Source organism: Pomacea canaliculata, linkage group LG6, assembly GCF_003073045.1.
Source record: "Pomacea canaliculata isolate SZHN2017 linkage group LG6, ASM307304v1, whole genome shotgun sequence".
Taxonomy (NCBI): Eukaryota; Metazoa; Mollusca; class Gastropoda; order Architaenioglossa; family Ampullariidae; genus Pomacea; species Pomacea canaliculata.
This window is the reverse complement of record NC_037595.1, coordinates 23,591,457-23,614,470: the sequence shown is the minus strand read 5'-3', so window position 1 is coordinate 23,614,470 and position 23,014 is coordinate 23,591,457. Positions and strand designations below refer to the sequence as shown.

Below are 23,014 nucleotides of genomic sequence, written 5' to 3'. Positions count from 1 at the left end.
CACATGTTAAAGTTCTATAACAGCCAGCACTCAGGTCAGTCCATGAGCTTAGTTCACTGATCGGCTTCATGATCGATCTTATTCTATTTTGATCTGTATTGTTCTCTTTGTCACCAGACCTCTAGTGGTGCTCGTTCCATTTCGAGAATTGTTCTGAAATACCTGCTGACTTCCAAAGTTATGAAAGTTTTAGATATAACTCAAATTTTTTACTGTTTTTAACTACTTTCAAAAAAAAAAAAAAAAAGAAGTTTCGTGAGCATTAAATGTAAGGATAGATGAAGAGGTCTGTGCTTCTTTAGCAACTTATTTTCAGCTTCAAGGTAGGGCGGGGACTCGGTAGGTGGTGGTGGGGACGATAGTATCTCTTCTTGTGTGTCCTTAAGGATTAAAGTCTACATTTTTTGGTGCTTCGCAGCCCTGACCCGGCCTACAGTTTCCAGGCATTTTATTTGGAATACGTGATTTCACGAGGATCACCCAAGGAAAGGCGTTTAGAAACCTGCGAAATTCAAACCTCTTGTGTTTTTGCACACCGCCCTGAGATTGGCGCTCGCCGCAACCCTCGTTTCATCTCTTATTTCACGCTCGGCGCCGGTGTCGTCTTTGTGACCCGCACGTGGGCCTGGGCGCCGCAAAAGAAAAGAAAAAACAACAGAAAACAAAAGTGCAAGGGATAGAAAAAAACGATAGATCATCGTTGTCGTCCTCAGTTGTCTCCGTCACATGAAATACCACACTCGCTGTCGTCTGCTCCGCCCAGTCAGGAGGAGGACGTCACCTCTACGTGACTGTCACGTAAACAAACGCCAGTGACGTTTCTGATCTTCCTGAAAACTCTGTTTGCAGTGTGTGTGTGTGCGTGTTGGTACGTCTGCATGTAAGTATGCATGTGTGTATGTGTTTGGTTATTTGTGAGTTTGTGTAGATGTGTCTCACTGTACGTGCCTGCGTTTGAGAGAGAGAAAGAAAGAGAAAGAGAATGTGTGTGTAAAATATTTCTTAGTCTTTGCCTAGATGTATGTGTACATACATATCAGCTGTGTCTATGTGAACATAGACGTATACACACATCAACTGTCTACATATGTGTACACACGTGCATTTCAGCTGCCAGTGTGAATGAAGACAGGCTCACACATCAACTTTCTGTCTTCCTGTATACCTAAGCTTTGTATGTCATCTGAATATATATAAACATCTATATGGTCAGTTCCCCCCTCCCACTACTCTCTCTCTATATATTATATAGATATATTTTCTCTTTTTCTCTCCTTTTCTCTTGTTCACTCCTCTCTTACCCTCCTCTTTCTCTCTCTCTCCCCCTCCTACCTGCTTTCCAGTTAAACGCATTTTCAGGTGTTAAGCCATCCCTTCTGCCATGACAACAATAAATACAACTGCCTTGTGTCGTTAGAGAAACTGGTGTATGTTGCTGTCACATTGCCGCCCCCGCTACTAACAGACACGAAGGATGCCAGAAGAGGTCCAGCGTCTTTACCTGGCCATTGCCGTCGTCGTCTACCTGAAGTGTTACGTCTGTGGAAGCCGCGTGGTTTTCTCGTCTACGGCTTCTATTTTCACCTGCGTTTTTTCCCCAGTTTCTTAGCACACCTTGACCAGAGACGGTGGGCTGAGGGCCGCTCTTCAATCGTCTTCTGTCGAGCTCCTTAGTCAGGACAGAGAGAGCTGCGCCAGCTTTTGGACACTCGAGATCGGAGGGAAAGAACTGGGGTCTGGAAGTGGGTTGGAGGGTGAGGAGGGATTTGCCAGGTAAAGCGATTGCGTTCGGGAACACCTGATGTGACGGGGTGTGGGGGCATATGGGAGGGGAATGTGGAGTAGGAGAGTCAAACCATGCGTCACATGACACAGCCCTGATAGGTGGCACTATATTCACTGGCCAAAGTACTGTGACGTACTCTTTACCCCACAGGCTACTAAGGGGAGGATTCGCATCCCACCACATCTACAAATACTTCTGTTAACCTACCCAATGGACTATACCACAGTTCATTGTCGTTCACAGTAAAGATCATGGCGACAAGGTAGGGTAAGCAAACAAATCAATGAACAAGAAGAGTTTATAAAAAAATAGATGAAAAAAAAATTATCTGTGGTAAAAAGCTAAATATATCACAAATCTCAAATTTTAAAATAGTTCAACAGTGGTACTTTGCCACTGGGGTGAGGTTTCATAACTGAAGAACAAAGATTTCTAAAAAAAAACGGAAAGTGCGAGTAGGACAAGCAGTCAGTGTAAACTGTTTCACCCAACAGAAGCCATAGCTCTAAACCTCTGTTCACCATAATCACCCGTTGGTCCAAACGCTTTCCTCACAAACCATTTATTTTTTATTCTTGAAAATCTTGAAAAATCGACGTGGGCGCTCTTATTTGATTGTTCTCTCAATCGATCCCCACAATGGTTCTTCTTGTTGTTTTGCTGTCCATGTTCTGGTCTGAAAGTACTCCGAGGTAACCATCTGACCTTTACCCTTCTCGTAGACTGGGGAGCTTCATGTGTTTCTTTCATCGATCCCCATCCTACTTCCTCCATTGCCGTAATTAAGATACAGCCTGGATGCGGACGCCACTTACTCACCCGCCCACCCATTCACTCAAACTCCATCTCTCACCCGCCCATCCACCCACCGATTCCCCGTGGGTAAACCTTTGGAACGGAGAGAGCCTACGTCAAGACATAAATAAAAAAAATAAAAAAACAATAGTGTCTGTGTCAACACAGAATCTGGAGGTTACAGTTCATGTTACAAAAACTCCCTCACGAGTAAACTAGAGACAACTTTCACAACTTTGACCACGAAGTCAATGCATGAATTTCACGAGTGTCACCCGCTCCCGACGGAATTCTCACATTGATGGATCCTTGGAATAATTTCTTAATTATCCTTTTCTAGAGGGAGGCTTGACAGATTGTGTAGTAATTGCTACAGTCATAAAATCAAAATAGCATTAAACACTATCCAGGGAACCCAGCTTAAAGATGTCATCTCACAACGGTGTACTTTTGAAAAATAAATCCCATCCCCACGCCCTGAAAAAAGAGAGAGAGAGACTGATTTCAGGAACATCGCAGTCCAGGAGCAAAGATAAATAAGATGTCGTAAATAACTGACAATACAGTGCCATCTGATACACACTCTGAAGCCTCCATTTCGTCTGCGACAGTACCTCGTGGGGTTTTTTGGATTTGGGTTTTGTCTCCTGCCAGCGGTTTGCAATTATCCCGCCGCGTGCATCAGACTCCATTTTCTTGTTGCCCTTTATAAGGGTGGGTGGGTGGCTATGTGGGTGGGTATGTGGAGGTGTGTGTGTTTGTGGGGGGTTGGACACGCTTGGTGTTGACAACAAATGCCGACCGCGGCGCCATTGTGGTTATGATACCCACTGTTTACTGTGCAAAGTTACCCTTCTTTCCCCAGCTTTACTTTCTCATTTAGATGGCAACCAAGCGAAGAGCAAATAAATGAAATTGACAAATAAATAAGCAAAGAAATAGTGTACAACACATCAAGCGACTGAGAATTCCTTCGCAACTTCAGTTGAATGAAGTAGCGGAAATGAGCATGTTTCGTCCTCAAGAATAAAAGCTGGAAGTACTGGCTTTATTTTGTTACACTTGCGAGCAAAATAATTTTACTGGTCCCATTAGAAAGGGGGACAAGCCGACTGGGCCAGTGCTGCAACATTTTCCTCAGATTTTGCCCACTGAAAATTAAAGGCTAAAGATTTTTAACAAGAGAAATGATGTTCCTAGAATTCACTTTGGCGAATACAATGCACTAAACAAATAAAGTAGTGAATACAAATATGAACAATACAGAACAGAGCATGTCATCCCGTGTGATTGTTCCTCCCACCATTGTTTCGTGCTCCTCTTTTTCTTTCTTTGTGTCTGTGTGTGCATGCAGCATTAAAGATAAGTGGCAATTTTGTTTGTTTCTCCGGGCAGGACCATAATTATCTACGAGACCAGATACAACAGTAATTTCCCCTCACTCTATAGCACTCTAAACAAGTGGCTACAGCGCATGCGCACACATATTGCTGCTGCTTCCTGAGTGCTCGGGACATTTTTTCAACAAGGCGATAACCTTGCCATAGATTATAGATTAAGCTATTCAAGAAAGAAAGAAAACATAATAATAATAAGAAGAAGAAGAAGAAGAGAAGGCATAATTAATAATTTTATTGAGCGCTAACCACTGATTATGACAAGCACCAAATACCAGAAAATAACTCAAACGTGAAACTACATTTAATAGAGAATATAATAATTTATACTAAGTCATAGCTACCAATTATATATATAATCAAGTACAAACAATGGAGCAGGCCGCCATGTTGACCCCACCCCCAACAAAAAACCACCCTCAATTGGATTGGTTGGTTTACAGACCATGATTACACTTAGCAAGCGAAAAAATTTCCTGCAATCGGTTTTCATTAACTGGGTGACCTGATAGTAATTTGCTTTCCAGCAGATTTCTTTTTACTGTTGTGAACTTGGCCGGGAAGCTTCCTGTAAGCGAGTTGATGACATGAGTATTGGGTCCACGATGATTATGAGGCGATGGAGCAAGAGGATGACGACGAGGAGGAGAAAATGTGGACTAAATATGTAAGTTTATTGCGGATGGGCTATAAGGAACCTTGTTGGTCGGAAAAACCCACAGACCACAACATGTTATGGACGAGGACCGCCAGCGATGAATATTGGCAACGATTACTTGAAGAATTACTTTTTTATCTTGTCAATAAAATTATTAAGGGCTTTCGTTGGCCCCCACAAGATAATATGCTCCGAGTTAATGCCGTTGATGCTAGTCAGCGATGTTGTTGCTGCTCGCATCGCAAATTATGAAGAGACAACCCTTCATAACGTTTAGGAGTTAAGGGGACGCTATTCACGCACCACACGTCGAGATAACTCGCGCCACTATGTCCCGAGACTCCGCGCACAAGAGCCTGAAGCCGCGGGGGAAAAATAGGTTTGGCGGGCCTTAATTACGGGATTTACAGAGGATTATCTCCTCATGCGCTCGACCATGGCCACTTGAAGGCTCGGTTTCAAAGGTGACAGCAGCGCCCCCACCTTCCTTTTTTTCTTTTTCTCTTTTTTTTATTCATCCCCTTTCATAGCAAACCTGTCGTACTCGCTCCCTGCTGCTTTGGGGGGTCTGTGTGTGGAGGTGGTGGGGAGTAGGTTGTACAGACACTGGTGTAGCTGTAGGAGGCTCTTGTGGTTGAGATAACATTCAGAAGTCTGCTTACTTACTACAGACCGTGTGAAGCCTTCAGAACATACGATGTATCCTCCCTCGTCAACACTTCTGAAGACCATAAACAATCCTTGCAATTGACAAGATAGGTCATTTATTCATTTATTTGTCTGTGATTCCAAAATGTGGACAAGAATTGTGTGTACATTGTGTGTACATTGTGCCTTATTGCTTTTACCAACGATGCAGGTGGACATCCTCTGACTCGGATAGTGAGGTCAGTAGCTAGGAATCTTCAGAAACAGCATCATTCTCTCACCTGCTCTAACTTTACTTCTACTTTGTACGTCCATCTCTCTCTCTCTGTCTTTTTCAGATATTAGATCCTCGCAGTGGTTGGTTCATCCATCACTTTTTTTAGGAGGGAGGGTGGACAAGTGTTTGGTTCACCTCAGTGCCAAAGGAAGGCGTGTTGTATTTGCCACTGTGACCTGGCCACCAGTGACGACCTCAACGTGTTAATCTCGTAAACCCTTTAACACCGGAAGGGGAAGTTTCAGGGAGAAGCTCGCCTGAGAGGTCTGATCCCCACGGATGACACCTCCCCAGAAAGGTGGGATTCACACCTCTCTAGTCAAATTTGTTAGCGACAGGAATGGTTAGTAAGATACACCAGAGACTGGATTCACTTTGTCTGTACTGTGCTATTAAGGTTAGCAATATTCATTCTTTCTGTGCTGTGATATCTGGTGTTTGCGTGCCTGCTTGTCTGTCTGCCAACATTTCATTCCATCATGGTGATTTTTTTTCAGATACAATTCGCGCGGGTGGGTAACCCTGGTTAAATAATGTCAGAAGCATAGGATCTAAATCTGTCAGATATAGTTCACTGACTTTTGTTACCGCATGGACATTTTCCGAAAAATATTGCCAAGATTTGTGAGAAATTTCTTTTTTTTTTTTTTTGAAGCCTCCTTGATTTTATTTCTTTCTTTGTACTTCTATTGCTTCCCCCTACTGTTCATCCGCATGATGGATGGATGCATGTTTAGGAACGTGTGCAAAACTACCTCACCGCTGTCACATCTGATTGCTATTCTTTCATTACAGGTAAACACTGGGGGAAGATGGTGCAGATGAGTCTGTTAGGTACCTACCACCTGCGATTCGATCATGACCCAAACTCACTGACTGACCTATTCATCAAACTTTGGGCAATGTCCGAGGACTAACGAAAGCTTGTCAATGGCAGCTCCTGGCATGACAATGCCAGCTCCTCGAAGAAAAAAAAGGAAAACAAAAGAAAACAAAAACGACTGGGGGCAGAACTAAGATCTTCCGAAACTTTGGAAGCTATCAGTACCCGTACCAGAGGGAAAGGGTAAAAGGAGGTGGACATTTTTTTAGAAAGTGGAGCAGGACCGGATCACATGACCACGCCACCCTCGACAAAAGTCTCGAAACAATATCCGCTCGGGCATCGGGTACTTAGGGCTTAGGGGTAAAGGGGAGGAGCGGATAAAGTTTCCCTCTGCAGAAGCAAATTGACCACAAATTACCCATGTCGGCACAGGGGCTGAGGTAGCTACGACAGCAGATGTCCCTTGACTCAGTCGGCGGTGTCGGGACCTGAGTTACAACCTGTATTTCATGAGTTTGTGGCAGGTTCCGACCCTCCTTTACATTAAACGGGTGTGTGTTAGGGTTTGTGATGATGGTGGTGGTTGAGGATTGGGTAGGTGGTTCTCATGGGAGATTAACGAGGTGAGATTCTACCGGAATTAGTTTCGAGATGAATCTTCTCCCGCCAGTTATTCTCAAGACCGTTGTAGTTTTTCTTTAATCCACAATCTAATTTACTCCGAAACGAGGCTGCGTAGACAATTTATCGAGCTTTTGTTCACGATGATTGCCAGACACATCCGGTTAATGAAAGCTTTCTTTAGAAGACCTTCACTTCTTGCGCCACCTATAAAATTACTTCCCTTCCTCGTCATACTAATAAGGTAATGTCCAGGGGAGCTAAGGGAGTTAACAGCTCAAAGAACTGTCTTTGACAACATCGGACTTTGTACAAGGCGTGTCGCAAATCTCAGTTTTCGCAGACCAGAAAACTTAAAAGGAGGCTCGTCTTGCACTGTAAGGTTGTTATCACTCTGGAACCAGAATCAAGAAGTTTTACGTGATTGCTTTCATGGGCAGCTAACAACTGTACGAGTTGTCTGCCCATCGTCACTCCGGAATGGATGATGGTTATGTGGGTACATGCCAGTGATTACTCTACCAACTTCTATCTGTAATCAACAGCTTTGATTGATTCCTACAATAGCTCGTGAGCAATGTCAGGGAAGTTTAAGTATTATAACTTTTACTGATTTCCTTCTTGTTTTTTTTTTTCTCCTCCTCCTCTTGCATGGGCAGTCCGGTGGCGCAATGGTTAGCGCCTGTCACCAACACAGCTAGGATTGGTTGTCCTGGGTTCAGATCTCGTCTCGGGTCGTTCTTTTTCTGCAAGTGGCTTCTATTTACAGGGCTGACGGCTGTGCCATGAATATTGGCTCGGCTTGAGACACAATCCTCCTCTCCTTTCTTCTTGTATAATCAGCATTTTACCACCACATGTGTCACTCTTGATTGGCATATTACAGTGTTGAATGAGCAATCTCACTTTCATAGATAATAAACAACTGCACATACACATCGTCAACTGAAGTCAACCAAACGGCAGTGTCTGCTGTCCACGCTTCACCAGTTGGTGGTCTTCTATTACCGGTCACGCATGGCATGAGTGAATATCAACAGCAATGATTTATTGCTCTCCAGAGACATTTGTATGTCTTCCAAAGGAACAAAACATTCAGCCACGGACGAGCACCCCTCATACACAATGTGCTAACAAGCACAGACTTAAAATAGTTTCCATTTGTGCAGAAAATAAAAAGAAAATAAAATCACTAAAGAAAGAAGGTTTTTCCCCCAACAAAAAAAATACTTTTTTAAAAAAATTAGTTGTACCATAAAAGCCTTTACCTGTCTGCCGGGTACACACCCCTCAAACAGGCGCACCCTTCTATTACCTCCCTTACCTTTTTTTAAGCTGGACGTGAAAAACGTGAAAAAGAAAGTTTTTTTCTTGGCTCAACAAGATGAAAGGTTTTCATGAAAAAGTTTTTCAAGATCACTAAGCCAGGCAGTTCTCAATGCTAATGCCGACAGAAGAAGAAAAAAGCAAAATGCTGACTCCACAATAATAACCTCAACTTGCCCTCATCCATTCCTGGCAACTAGACACCAGTCTCGGTGAGCACAGCATTATGCTCAGGACACACGTGTCTCTAGGTGTACAGGTAAACAGACTTTCACAGCAGCTTAACATTTCTCAGTCTTTCCCATGAAAGTCCGTTTTCACTATCGCATAAACCGTCAGCGCTGTTGAGGATTTTCACAGACTTGTCAACGCTCTTGACATCCATAAAAAGTGGAATGTAATACAGAATCTTTTTGGATGCATTTTGCTTCCAAAATAATTAAAGATGTAACATGAGACGAACACTGGACTTATAAAGTGATCTCGCAAATACTCAACAGCGGGTATACTGTTTCAAAACTTGATATAAAAAAACAAAACAAAAAAAAACACAAAAAAAAAAAAAAAAAAAAAAAAAAAAAAAAACAGCTGCTGTATAAAATTTAATTCTTGAACCTGATACGTGGGAACCACTCCTTATTGACCGAACCAATTGTGTCAGTTTGTTTTCTCTACCCACCCACTCCCTTGTGAAACTGTTTTTAAATGCAGAACTTTTCTCTCGAGAGAAAGAGAGAGAAAAAATGTTTTAAAGCAAGCTATATACTAACTACCCTACTGAAAGGACCACAATATCATCTTGACACCTTGCCAAACAATGATTCCTGAACTCGGGCACATGTCACCTCCATGCATACCAGGACATGAAGATGACTCCCATACGAGGTTTGGCGTCGTTGCCGTCGTCTGCTTCCTTCCCATCCGCACACCGTTTTCTAAATATAGCACAATTAGGACCAAGCTGGACTGTTTTCTGTCGCTAGACACTCTAATTGTAACAGATCAGCAAGCAAATTAAGAAATAAACAAGAGCTGCCACACTGAGAACATCGTAAACAGGTTTTTATTGCGCGGTCTGACATGCGCAGTGGTGCTTTGGCACGATGAACGCAAGGATGCTAGTCCTTCTGTCTACAAGGTTTGTGTTGCAGCCTAGAAACCTAAGCACGGCCCTATGTACACTTACAATGCTTAGCATAAAAACATAAATAAACCTATAAATTATTGTCAATCGTATAAGGCAATGGCTTCAAAGAAAAGGAGAAGACGGAACCAAACTTTAACAAGAAATTAAAAAGTGAGTGATTTTGCTTCCAGTTTGACTTCATTGTCTTTGCTGTTTATGGATGTGATGCTATCAGCATGTTCACACAAACAAACAAACAAACAAACAAACAAACAAACAAACAAACAAAAGTAGCCCAATTGAGCTCAAATGAACGACATGGTCTCGAAGAGCAAGGTTGAGGAATGATGATGGCGAGCCGTCAACTTCTTGAGAAGAGATTATTTAGGTTTGGCGAGACCTACATTCGTGGAAGCTCCTTTTTCTGATTTCCTCTCCAGCTAAAAGGTGTATAATTTTACACTTGTCGGTCCGCTCCTATCCTATCATTTTTTCAGTACCTCGCAGAAGACGTTCGTATTACAAGCAAATTACGGCCCCTTGCTGTGTGTTTTTGTTTTTAATTCTGTCTTTCCCCGTTCTCCACTGCCCCTCCCCTTCCGTCCTTTTTCTTATTCATTCATTTTGTCGTTGTTTCCTGTGCACTCTGCATCTCGACATTCAATTTGTTCCTGACAGCGATCGAGTGACCCACAGAAGATTGTATTTTAATGAGTGTTAAGTAGGCGCGGTAATTTCAAGATGGCTGATGGCATTGCAGAGTGAGGATCGAGTGTGAAAAAAAATTAACAAAAAAAAGGAACGAGAAACTGAATCAAAGAAAACAAATTTGAGCCAGCGTTTGCATTAGGGCTTTAATTTCTCATAATGTAAGCAGCCTCCAGCATAAAAAACAAATACGAATGTAAATTCCCTGATTTCCGAATTTTAGAGCAACTTTGCTAAAACTCTGTCAAAAAGGGTGTAAAGTGTGGAAAATTAACATTCTCTTTTATACGAAAGTACGAAATTGTAGACAGAATTGCGATTATAAGAAGAATGTGCAATAATAATAATAAAAAAGTAAATAAATAAAAATGAAAACTGATTATAGAATCAATGTTTTCAGGATTTGTCGGAAGTGAAATGAATTACAAGGAATGTTCAAAACGCCTGGATACGATTGTCAGATTACCGTACTGATAAACCTTTACAGGACATAATGAAGCCAGCCAGTGTTACCTCAAACTTGTTTTACAACCCTACCCTACCCCAAGTAGATAATTATACCCCTGTACAGTCAGTTTTGTTTACCGACGAAAATTTTTCTTTCTTTCGCTTCCGACCAGACCGCAAAATCTTCAATTCTCTCGAACTAATCCTGAAATAAGTGCGTGTTGACTGGGTACTGAAACAGCACTTCAAGCAGAACACGAACAATGCCAGGTGTGAATTGCCAAAGGTGGGCCAGCGTCCTCAACGTCTTAGCCTACGTCACCTGCCTAGCCATCCGAAGCCGCCAAGCCCCGCCCACTCGTGTTACGTGTCACAGGAGCCAGCCACTCAGCCCACGGCAGCGAGAGGAAGGAAAGAAAAAAAAAAGCAAACAAACATCGATTGTAGCTGCGCGTGTAGCGCGCCGCCAGCGCCGCAGATGTTGTCGTCGCCCCCTTCGCTTGTTGCGTTGGCTGGAGTCGGGGCAAGGGCTGACGTTCTGCCTGCATCGACCTACCTCCGGGTACTGAGAGCTGCCACCTACTGGCCCGCAACCACAACGACCGGGACATAACTCTGCGGGAATTCTTGTCCTCAACTTTACAGAGTGAAGGACTGATTGCTCGACAAACTACAGTCCGGCTGTTGGTGTGTGTGTGCGCGTGGGACTATATCCCGGCCACAGAAGCTGATAAGACTATAAGAGGACGACGGAGGCTTAGTGTTGGTGTTGACACTTGTCTTTCAGGACTTCTCCACTCCGTGGGAGCTCCATGCCTTGAGCCACTGGAGTTTCTTTGTGTTTCTTCCCCTTCTTCATACCGGGGGGACGACAACAACAACATATCCACCCGCAGTAGAAGTCTGTCCAGTGGACGTACTCGGTACAGAGAGTGATTACAGACAGCACACCTGTTGTACAGGTAAGAAAAAGCGGGAACTATGTTGTGACTAGGTATATGCGCTGGTAGATGTCATCATCGATGTGTCCTTATGATGAAATGAATTAGGAGGTGTGAGTTTGATTAGTTCTGTGAAACCGGGGAACAAATGTTTGAGAAGAATCGCTGTTATCAGATCTTCTCTACGTAGATGGCAGCATTATCTATGTAGATGACAGCATTATCTATGTAGATGGCAGCATTATCTATTTAGATGACAGCATTATCTGCCTGTCTGTCAAGTGGAACTTGACTATCAACCGGGCAAGCGAGCAAATTATAATTAACTACGAAATGAGTGGGGACAACACCATCATTAACAGCAGCAACTCCACCACCACCATCATAATCATAACAATAATCACAATAATTCTACAATGTAATTCTTGGCCAGTGAAAGTCGATTGTCATCGCAGATGTAATCGCAGCATCCGATTGACCAGAATGCTAAAAACCATTTAATGGGGATGACTCACGACGAGCTAAATGTTGTGTGAAGGCTTCTTTACCACAAATGAAATCATGCACACGCGAGTGCAGCAGACACGAGCACTCGGCCTGAACGCAAATAACCAAATGACCCATCCTCTGATTGAGATTTATTGTCGCCATAGTTACTGATATCGATCTCTCGGGATTTGACACCATAACCTAATGCCTGATTAATTGCTCGATTTGAACATCGAGTTGTTTTTTTCTTCCTGGATCGAAAATGTAAACTAAACTAAATTATAACAAAACTGAGTCAGCTGATTTCTGATATTGAACGCCTGGTTTATAATTATTGAAAATTAATTCCTTTTTGAGTCTGTCATGGTTGGCTTCGATTCTGACATAATCGCCTGCCATTCTGACATCGATCTCTTCTGCTTCTGACATCAAACCGATCATATCTAATACACAGCACTGATCATGTGAACCGATCACATCCAATTCTTACATCGACCTCGTTACCTCTGATTCTGACATCGAGCTGATCGTCTTTTATCCCGATATCAAACTCATTTAATTCGCACATCGATGCGATCACCTGATCCCACCCAAGCCCAACTCTGACATGGAACAAATGGCCTGCTGCTGACACCCTGTCGTCCGCTGTCGTCTGCTGTCGTCTGCTCTCAGGCCGACATACCTGTGGTGGTGTCCCGCCCGAGCAGCGACGACAGAGGCGTTTGTAGACGGCGGTGTTGCCGTTTGAACAAGAAGAGCTCAGGCTTGGCCAGGTATGCTCCGGTCTTTGATGTTCGCGTGTGATGACGTCAAGCATCGATCTTGAGAGCCTGTCACGGGATTAAAACCATCTTAGCTACCTGTACTCGCTTTTCTTTCATGTTTTTTTTTTATTTCTTATTTTCACAAAGATTGATTGTTTTCCCTTCTTTAATTGTTTCACATTCGATGCTTTTCGTATGCGAGTGTAAATAATTATTTTCATCATCTTTGTTTTCCACAACATTGCATTTGCAGAGTTGTTGTTTTTTTTGTTTTTGTTTGTTTTTTTTGTTTTTTTTGTTGTTTTTTTGGTTTTTTTTTTTGTAATCACAGTTCAAGTTATTGTTTTATAATCCATTCCTGGACGATAAACCGAATGTTGACCGACACAGCTTGTCTCCTTTGTAATCTAGAACATATACTCAGTTTATGGTCTCAAACCATGATACTTTCGAGGAGGCCAAGGTTTTTTGTTAACCAACAGCGCCAGTCGCACACAGTTTAATCATACGGATATCATAAATCTTAGCCGTTACCACTGATTTAGTGAGAGATGTCCCGGGTGTTTGCTGTGGCCCACAATAAATTTCCAATAACGTTAACAGTGAAGATGAACGTTTAAAATGTATGTATGCATTCACATTAGTGTGTTAAAATAAACTCGTATTCACTGCTAGCTCATTTTGTTAATTTTCTCATGAATAGCCTTATAATAAAAATAGAAAGTGTGAAGATTCTATGGAGTGTCCATTACGGGAGCATTCATCTGCCTCCGTGGCCTAATGGATAAGGCATCGGCCTCCTAAGCCGGGGATTGCGGGTTCGAATCCCGTCGGAGGTGTTTCCTTTTATTCACATTTGTTTGTTAATGATTTACTAATATCCTCGATTTGGTCGGAATGGGTAATTTAGTTGGTTGACTGGTTGGTATGTGAGACAAGGGATGCAAAAGCCAATGGAGGTGGTACGGGTGTATCAAAATAAATAAATGGTAAGCTGGCGTGACACATACACAAAGGTTTGGAAATATCAAAACCCATATGTTATTTATGTTTCTATTAGTCGATTTTTTACGGTGCTCTATAAAAGACATACGGAGAAGCGAGTTTTAAGTTTTAGAAAGCGGGAGGGTTGGCGGGGGTGGAGGGGATTCGTAACTAGAGCAGAGCAAAAATACTCGCCTAACAACATGTAAAAGTGTCTTTACAACTCCATAGGTAACAAACACCTACTAGTACAATGCTTGTAAAGATCTTTCCAGGACGATTGCTAAAATTACAATAAATTCCTGCCCCTTCCCTCTCTCTTTATTATTTGTTTCTTTACTAGGCGAGAACTGAAATTAAGTTTAAACGTTTGCCCTCAAAATAATTTGCATGTTTATCTTAAATGATATACTGAACTGTTGCCTCTATTCCTTTAATTTGTTTTATTGCTAAAGATACAAATACAGTGTATTTAAAATCTTAAATAAAATCGCGCCGTGCACACATACACATACATACAGATTGAACCTTTATTCAGAGCACAAATCTTCTCAAAAGAATGTGTACGTTTACATAATATGTACATAATATTGTTGTAATAAATGTTGTAATAAATATTGTAATAAAAAGATGTCTTGACAGAAAGGTAGATGTTCTCAGGGGATAAGAAGATGAGGAAAGAAGTGATGATCATGATCATGGTCATGATGATTAACACAGAAGTATGGTTAAAAATAAAAAATAAAATAAGACAGTTAAGAAAGGCCATGTAACACCTATACATGGCATAGTAAATGAGAGGCTTCCTTACTCCACCCTGGGATCTCATTCCTACTTTCTGTGATGAAATGTTTTATCTGCACTATGCACCGGGAGGAGGAGAAATGTGAATAAACCAAGTCTCCGTGTGTCACTCCCTATGCACTGACATGATGAACTGAGCTCGTAGGCTCGGTAATGAGACGGGTCCGGGTGAGTTGTGTGGCTACCCGGCGGTGGCACCATTGGAGTTGGGGTGTAAATCAAGGGCTGATAACCCAGCTAACGAGAAGCACCATTGTTCTGAGGGGCGACCACCACAGTTAATGATGTTACAGTAACACTGTAATGCGTCGTTATTCTCATCGTCCCGGACCCTTGGCCGCCTGACTCTCCTTCACATTTCCCTCCCCTAGTAGGTAGACTCTTTCATTCTTGTCTTACTTATCGTCTGGACAACCATGACATCACATACCAATAGAACTTTCCTAAATTCAATCAAATCAATCCGAGAACAGAAAGTAACTATTCTGTAATTAGAAAACTCTCTTTGGAACATTTTTCCGTCGTGTGACCCCCATTTTTATGAACATGGGTACCAGTCAAATAACCGTTGGGTTTTGGCTTATCTACTTTGGTGAGGTGACATCCCGCCTTCTTATCTAGTATCTGGGAGGATGCTTCCCCTCCCTCAATCTTGCGCCAACTGACTTCCTTAGCAGCAGGTGTTAAAAACAAAGAAGGGAAGAACCTCGGGGTAGGCTTGAAGGAAGTCCGGGGTGGGGTGGAAGGAAGTCCTGGGTGGGATGGAAGGAAGTCTGGGGTGAACTGGTAAGACTAGGTACAACGAAGGCTTTATACATGGTGTGGGTTTTGTTTGTTTGCTTGTTTGTTTTCTTTTGATGGGAAGGTTTTTTTTTCGCTTTCATCTTCTGTCCTCTGCGCTTATTTGTGTTTCTCCCTACTAGCCTTCCATCCACCTGTTCGTTCACCTGTGCCTGTCTGTAGTGTAGAGAGATTTATGTGTGACAATACGAATGGCTAAATACATCGTGCGGACTAATTAACATCTTACAATAAGCTCGACCCATTTATTTGAAAAGAAAATTGCGCTCAGGTGCGTCTTCATTCTGTTTTTTTTTTTCTTTTCTTTTCTTTTTTTTTTTTTTTTTTTTTGTGACTTACGCCTCCGTCTACCTGTATGGTGCATGAATATTGCATCAGGTCGTGTGGGTCAAATCAATTAAAGGTGCCGTCCTACCTGTACCCTGGTGAACTGGCGGAACATAATATGAACATTCATTCGTCGGCTTGTGAGCACACACGTCGACGAGTAAACAAAGGCATGAATGCCTGGTGAGGAAGCCAGACCCCAAAGGTAGAATTTCGCACCTGCGCATTGAAGGAAGGAGACGTGAAAACACACGACTAGTGACCCGCGTCCGTGCACCTCAACCTGCGCCAGGTACTTACCTCCCACTTCTCTCCCCCTCCCTCCTCTCTTCCCCTCCTTCCTTTCTTTCTGGGGGAAGATTGTACACTAAGATTAAAATAGTTATTTCTTTCTTGCTGCCATATTTTAATACCGTTAGATAAACCATCCTCCACTAAACACTGTCCTTTCTGCCTGAATACAGGATTCTGTATTCCTGTGTGTCTATCGCTCTGTCTTTATGAATCCGTCTGTCAGACTGTGTTTATTCTTGAGGCTTTTGGGTCACTTGTGGGTAAAGAAACTGAAAATCAGCATCCACGACCCCCTCTCTAGCAAGATCGTCGTATTTTGCAATGCAAATAATCTGCGAACAAACAATGTTTGATTGATTGATTGGTCGATTGATTGGTTGATTGACTGGTTGATTGATTGGTTGATTGATTTGAGAAGAGATCTGAACCCAGGACCTTCCGAACTTTACTGTATTAACTCTTCACTAAGGCTATAAGCGAAAGCATCACCATTGCCCGACCCAACATCACAATGCTAGCATGCAACATGGAGGGGAGGGGACGGAAGGAAGGAAGGTATCTAAAATATCACAATGACCTTCAGCACTCGGTTTGAACTACACTAGACAGTTTTTTTTTTTTCTAAACCATGGAGATCAGCAGGAGGCTGAGATCGAGGCGTCAACACCGTTTTTGATCACGTGATGTTTTCCTCTTCTTTCCCTCTCCCCACCCCACCATCGTAAGCGGCTGTCGGTGGAGGCCGACAGAGGTTTGTTCTGCACGCGCTTAGCTTGGTCAGGTTTGGTCCAAGCAAACGATTGAGGTTGGAAAGGGGAGAGGGGGAGCGAGCGGGGAGGAAAGGTGGAGGTGTAGGGATGTCGGAGAAGATGGTCCAGCGGCCGATGTCTACACAAACACCAGCGGAGACACTGTGCAGCTTGGAACGTGGAGCAGCGAGCTGCGTGCATCCTCATGTTGAATTTGGCTTTCTCCAGTTGGCAACACCGCACGGTGGACCTCTGGTCTCGTCCTGCATCTGGTCACGGTGAGCCACTCCACGGAAAACAGTTGTCTCCTCGCCTCCCACCTGTGGGCGAGTGTCAGCGATATTGCTTCTAAGTCACGGAGGGAAAGATGGCGCTGACGGTCAGTGTTGCCGGCGGAGGAAGTTTGCGGCACAAACATCGTGCGACCGCTTGCAATTACAGTCAGAGGAAATTAATTTCTCTCAGGAATGTTTACAAGCATGGCCACCACGTGCCGGTGGTGAGGACGGGTGAACTGTTGGTCATCTCATGCTCACGTGACTGGACACTCTAGGTAGCTGTAAACAAGTTTGAGGCGGAGACCTGTTCCCACTAACCCACGGGTGGGGAAGGTCCAATCATTTGGTGTGGTCCTTTGTATCAATTGAAATAATATGATATTAACCTCAGGTCTGAGGGACAAGAAGGAAATATAACAGTCCCCCAATCAAATTTGTTGCGGAAATGAACTTTAACCTATTAACACTTCTACACAAGGAAAAACATTGTAAACAAATAGAACCCGGATGCTAATCATGCAGTAGTGTCATCTGCACGGTGTTTGCGGTCGAGGGGTCGGGGTTGGGGTTGGGGTGTGGGGTTAAATCACACAAATTCGCGGATTTAAGGCCAAGGCCGTGTAATTTCCTCATTGGCTGTTTGCTGAGAAGGAAGTCTTCGTTTGATTGGTTTGTGTACTTGTGTCGCTGGCGTGACAGCCAATCAATGTTGAACTTTGAGACAATGTTTGGCTGCGACATGGAAACATGGCGCAGCACTGCGCATCTCTCTCTCTCTGTCTTTTTTTCCCTTCTCGCTAATTCTGCAGGGATAGGTGACTAACTAAATAATAAAGATTGCAGCCGTAGAAAAGAAGAAATATTAGAAAGGGAATATGTCAAAATATACATAAAAGATTCATAAAAGATAGTGACAACATATACCGTCAAAAGAAATAAATTATTAATATCTTGGTTTGCTTGTTGTTCACAACTATTTTGTCTCCCTCTCTCGAACTCACACCGACGGTCAGCCCTGTAAACAGAGAGGCAGTTCGGAGCCACTATGTGTTATTCTATACTAACAACATTGAACATTTTACTGTATTTTATAATTATTAGATTGCAATAAATAGTGAGAAATATTACAGTACTTAGATTATCATCATCTAGCTTTTACAAATTCTGTTTCTTTGTTTGTTTTGGTTTTGGTTTTGTTGTTGTTGGCTTTTTTGGTTGTTGTTGTTGTTGTTTAGTTTTGTTTCTTTTTTATTTTCCTTTATTTTATTCCTTTTCATTCATGTTGTCGTGGATAAACATGCCTTGGAATATTTTTTTATTTTTTTGCACACCTTTTACCTGTCCATCGAGCTGGAAATGTTTGGAGATCGCGAACCTTCAGCACCCGGCTACCGTGTTATTTTGGCCTTTGAATAATTCTGGCCTTTACTCAAGAAGGTCGCAATCTTTTCCAAGCAAATGATGTATGCCACTTCTTGTCTTCAATTGTCCTTTCAGTTTTCTTTTCCTTTGTCATCATACATCTGCCTGTCTGCCTGTCCTCTCTCGCTACTTAGTTCCTTTTCCTTTGGTTTTGTTTTGTTTTGTTTTGTTTTGTTTTGACGGATGTCAGAAGTCGCAGGGAAGTCAGCGATAAGACAAAACTCCGACTTGATAAATGTCTGGCATAGACAGTCATAACTCCAGAAAGTAACTTTATTTACAATTAATGAGAGGTGTCAGCGCTGTGCTGTGTTCTAGTTGATACAGTTTGAAGTTAACCTCTGGTGACCCTGCACCCCGTTGACTGAAGCCAGTAAACTTGGCAGGATGATGATGTGCTATGGTTACAAAGAATAACTATGAATCTACTTCGGAAACTTTACTAAAGACACAAGAGCTTGAAATATTTCGATGCTCAAAAATTGCATTTTGACAACGGAGGTGGGTCATGTACTCATACTTTGAGAACCTCGCATCATATAAACTGAAGGCAGCATTCATCTGAAGATACTTTCTGGCCGATTAGCATTTAACGGCATTTAAACCGCTCGTCTTGTCGCAATGATGCGCTGCTAACAGCTTTGCCCTCGCCCTCCAGACTACCGACCGTGTCCCAAACAACACAACAGTAAAAACCTCCCGTGGAGGATAAAACTGCGGGTTTTGTGTGGCTGACAACACACAGGTGGGAAACACGAAGACAGGAAGGTAGAAGGTAGAAGCGATGAGGTTTATGGTGGGTGAGGGAAATTGGGGCTTGGGGTGGAGGAGATCAATTTGAATGTCTTCCATTGCCGGTAAAGCGATCTCTTTGATGAATAAAGTTTTACAGTTTTGTCCAACACAAATATTTTTACAGTTTGACAACATTGGGGAGTTCGCGATGGGCTTTTCTTGTGTCGCGATGTCACAATAGTCTTCCGCCTGTTAATCGGTCTCTTGGAGAAGGTGTTGGTGTGTTTTCTTTGTGTAAAAGAGGAGAGCTGACAATGGCAAAATTTTGTTTCCTAGTCAGAACACTTTTGAGATCGTCTGTTGGCGATAGGGACTTTGATATTGCCAGCTGCAATAACAGCCTAATGCTCGTAAACAGCAAACTTAAATATATATATAACAGCAGAGTGCTAGGCCACTCGCTGAAAAAGAAAAAGCTTCCAATATACAAGGAACAGACATTAACGTTCGCACCCACCAACGTACCCACACACGCACAGACATACGTATGCACGCACACAAACATGTGACCGCGCGTAAACAACGCACACGTGGAACTTTTTTTTCAAACCTTGGCGGATAATCACATAAAGTTTAAAAACTCTTTGAGACTGTGACTCACTATGGTGATTTCGGGAGCCGTGCAGGTGTGTGACAGACAAGTCCGTCCATTGCGGGCTTGATGTGAATAGCGAGGCCCGATGCTGTCCCCCACCTCGATCTGTTCGCGTGATTCAGTGCCGAGCAGACACCCCCAAGCTCCCCCGGGTGGCATTCCTCAGTTCTAGGGTGCATGCAGAGAGGCCGGCGCGCAACACTCTTTATTATTATTTGCACTGACTCGGGCCACTGACCCGTGCTGCGCATGCGCGAGCAGCCGGACGTTTGCCAGCAAAACAACGGTTGATCTGCTCAGTCCTTCTGTCCAAAATAAATCCCTACACTCTAATCCTAATCCCTAACCTAACTCAAACCCTAAAGCAATCGTAATCACGGATTTCGAGCTAACACTTGAAAACATATTTTCACGTAAAGAACAAAAGCAAATAAATAAACAAAATAATCATTAACAACCGAACCTGCAACATTCCCACAAAAAAATTATCTCGCTTTACTCAATACGCTCGCAGCTTCAAAAGAAAAATGATAATTAGCTATTTAGAGTACTGCATTTCCATGAAAAGAAGTTATGCACACCACAGTTGTCACGGTGGTTATCTCCACTGGGCGAAGGGTCGACGACAGGAGCGACAAAGCCCTCGGTGCCCCCTCCGCGCCCAGGTGTGGTGTTATCGGTGCTACATCTCAACTACTTGCCAGCTTGATTTCACAAGGTATAATAACGTTTTTGGGGAGGGTGGACTGTTGTGTCCTAACTGCCATGGTCAATTTGTCTCAACACCTGTACAGCGGTAGTCAAATTTCAGGCTCACCTGTACCTGGCGTGACTTCGCCCCATCGGGGTATCAGAGAGAACGGCGCTTGTGTCGTATACGGGTGTCGGTGTCGTCTGTGGTGTTAACAGTCCGTGACAGATTTTTCACTGAAGTCGTTTTTACATTTGTGCAACAATTTATATTGTAGATAGAGAGTTGCGGCCGTACACAATTTATTTGGGTCGCTAGCCTCACCGATGTAAACTCATCTACACATTTCTTACAAAAAGGTAAGAATGATTGTCGTGTAAAGCAGCCAGGAAAGAGCACAAGGTGATGCACGAACAGAAAACATAAATACGCCACATGCAGAGAAAAACTAGCGTACCCGAAACGAGATCTGAACCCAAGACTACCAATTATCACCGCATTGGTGACAGGCAGTAATTCTTGCGCCACCGGACCGCCCATCCTGTCGTAGGATATTTTCTATCAAAAATATGCACAATAAAAATCGCCAAAAAATAAGAATATAACCCAGCATCTTATAATTTAAACCAACAGCTTGGTTATATCGTGTTTGGAAGTTTTCATTGCAAGTTAGACACAAACCAGGTGCCATTTTTTTCAGGGAATCTGATTTAGCTTGATGGGTGAGAAGCTTGTGGCACGATAATAACGAAAAAAAATTTTTTTTTTATTTTTAAGTACGAGGTTCACAGCAAGGATGACGTGTAGAAAACAAAATGGCGGGTGGTATCCCGAGCTGCATCGGGGCGCGACACTATGTCACTTGGGCTCTTGGACTGTGCGCATGTCCCCTGCCCTTGCACTTATTTCGTGTAGGCACATGGTGGTGTCAGGATGGTGAGAAGGTTTCTGTTGTCTGTCCATCTTTCCGTTCGTCCCTCTTCCTTGTTCATCGTGCGTCAGATGCAGGTGCGAACGTTCGCTAAAGCGTGAAGCTTCCTCCTCGCTGGTATATAGTCGCACCTGAAGTTTCCGTTCTACCTGTCAAACACTTTGCACACCCACACACACACACACGCACGCCCTCCGGTCTCACCCCACCTCACCTGTCCTGCAGGTGGCGGTCCAACTCAGTGGTGACTGCCCCTCCCAGGTACTGCCTGTCAATCACAGGTGAGGCGATACGTGTTGTGTTTACGTAACACGCTGGGACTGGCGCCCTGGCAGGGTTCAATGTTTTGATGAGCCTGAATATCATAAAGGAGCTACATTTATTACTTTTTCCCAGTTCAACAAGTTTTTCCCCCTTCTAGGAAATACTTTGTCTTGAGAGTTTTCTCGCACATTTTGTATTTAGCCTGGCATTGCTCAAGTTACCATAGCACCGCCCCAGGACCAAGGTGAGGAAGGGGTGGGGAGAGAGGAAACGAACTAGTGATAATATAAAGCCACGAGAGAAAAAAGTAGCAAAGATGCTTAAGGAAAAAGGAAAATCTAACATTAAACTCCTAAAGTAACAACAAAAAATAAAAACCAAAAAGAAAGAAAACCACACAAGATAGATGGTGATTGTCATTCATGAATTAGGTCACAGAAGCTGGGTGCTATTCAATAAATCCGTGGGACTCATTAAAATCGAGAAACCAAAACCAAAAAAGAGATAGTAAACTTAGAGGAGAATGCCTTACCCCATCTTTTGTGTGTTGGGGAAAAAAATTACGAAGCCAATAACCTTAAAAAAAATATAGGAACCCTGGAATCAACCGCCCTGATGGTTGTCGCGGTCAGCAAAAAAGAAAATGCACACCTAGTGCGCAAACAAAAATGTTCTTGTCCTTAAGATTTCAAAAAAAAAGGGAGAAAAGATTGGTTGTGGACTGCCTCAGGATCATGTACGCTTACCTGCATATATAATTGCATCGTAAAAATGTCCTTTTGTCGTAAAAGATATCCTTTCGCCTGCCTCGGAGGTAAGCGACTGACCCGACCACAGGTCGGATACTCGTGGCGTGGGATGTGCTTCCATAAAGGCTTTCAGTCGCACTCCCATCCTCCGTCTGACAGGAATGTCGGACTAAGCTGCTGTACGGCATCTGTGAAAGGCCGGCCGGTCTTCTCCGGGTGTGTTGACCCGGCAGTTCAGGTGCAGAATATATTTCTGTCGGAGTTGTTGACGCATCAGGTCTCTTCGACCCTCGGCCCATCTGTCAATCTCGGTCTCCGTCTCTAGGGTGTTTTTTTTTTCTTTGAACAAATATTTTTTATTTTTTTCTGTCCCTCGTTCCACGCCTCCCCTCCCTCCTATACCCCATTTTACATTTTTCCAGGAAGACCCTGGGTATGGCGTCATTAAAGTCTAAGGTTGTCATGGTCTGTGCCAAGGAGGGACTACGGTAGCCTGTCATGCTCTGACAATGCAACAAATT

At 43.2% G+C, this 23,014-nt stretch overlaps 1 protein-coding gene and 1 non-coding gene across 3 annotated transcripts in view; both read left to right on the top strand.

The window, feature by feature from the left end:
- The first annotated feature begins 10,785 nt into the window (after positions 1-10,785).
- Positions 10,786-23,014, top strand: part of LOC112565780 (four-jointed box protein 1-like) — a 50,311-nt gene continuing 38,082 nt past the window's right edge. For both annotated transcript variants that reach the window (XM_025241538.1, XM_025241536.1), the window contains exon 1: positions 10,786-11,577. The gene's annotated coding sequence lies outside the window, so the exon portion shown is untranslated. The remainder of the gene's footprint in view (positions 11,578-23,014) is intronic.
- On the top strand, positions 13,576-13,648 carry Trnar-ccu. The gene has a single exon. It is a non-coding gene; the product is annotated as a tRNA-Arg (tRNA).